We start from the raw sequence: 1,352 nt of genomic DNA on the forward strand, positions 1-1,352 counted from the left end.
AACAAGATAATTAGAATTAGATATAAATATGTTTGCCAAGTTGTCCTCTTAAAATAGATTCACAGAGCACAAAAACATATTTAAGCCAGTTTTATGATAATTTTCTCATGAATTTAAAACAAAACTGAAGCATCAAACATTTGCGTTCTGTCTCTGGCACTGCAATATCTATTAAGTTCTTGTGAAAAGCTGCGGAGTGGTTTTAAATTACAGGAAGGGATCTGAGTTCCTTGTTTGACTAATGAGTCATCCATCCACGGAGGTCTAGACGACAGAGCGTAGGGGAGGACTATTTTCCCCATATTAATAGATAATTTCAGGGACAATGTAGAATGAATCAATGTTCACGTTTGGGACAAAAAGGAATCTACATTTTTGCCTTAGATAAAAACATTTTTACAAAGCCAAACTATCTGTATTTAATTTTTAAATTACAGCTCACTTACCATATTTTTACTCCCGGAGTAGTGCAAACCGTTACTGTGCTTGGCTGCTGACTGGAAGTTTGGAGGTTTGAGTCTTCCCAGAGGCACACAGGAAGTCAAGCCTGGCGATTTCCTTCTGAAAAATTGGCCACTAAAAATCCTATGGAGCACAATTCTACTTTGATACACATGGGGTCACCATGAGTTGAAGTTGACAAGACAGCAACTATTGGTTCTGTGTCACCATAGATCCCCGATTCCTTTTTATTGTTGCCCCGTCACATGTGCACATAGACAGACACAGCCATGACCATAGAAGAGCTTACAGGTTCTACTCTGTGAAGTAATAGTATTCTTTTCCAATATCAAACTTCTTTAATCACCATTTCCTCATGGTACTGTTGAGCAACTTTTTATTGCTGCTGATTTTAAGCCCTATTAACACTTATTAAACAAAGTCTTTCAAGTTTAAAAGGTAGCTTTGATTTTTCAAATCACATACAGAAAAGAATGAGCGAAGTGGAATTTGGTGAAATTTACTGGAAGTTTCAGAAAATTTTTTTTACAGATAATGATAATAATTAAAATGTTAAAATAGCTGATGTAATTAAATATTGAAATGGAGAAATGTCAAGCAGCTATTCAGCTAAGAGCATATTTCTGTGACATTCAAGTTTTTAAAAGCAAGTTCCATATCCAAAGAAATATTAGGGTTCATCTGTCTGGCAGGAAATGTTTGTGTTTTCTGACTTGGCTGGGAGATAACAGACGTCCCTCGTCCCTCTTTCGGAGCCTCGTAACTCAGCTGGCATTGCCTTGCCTTCAGAAAGGGCTCATAGACCCCAGAATCTCAAGGCTGAGCTACATGACATGACACTGCTTCTCTTGGCCATTGCTTTTTTTTTTTTTTAATTCTGTGCCTTTGCC

Source organism: Trichechus manatus, unplaced genomic scaffold, assembly GCF_000243295.1.
Source record: "Trichechus manatus latirostris isolate Lorelei unplaced genomic scaffold, TriManLat1.0 scaffold00205, whole genome shotgun sequence".
NCBI classification, from domain to species: domain Eukaryota; kingdom Metazoa; phylum Chordata; class Mammalia; order Sirenia; family Trichechidae; genus Trichechus; species Trichechus manatus.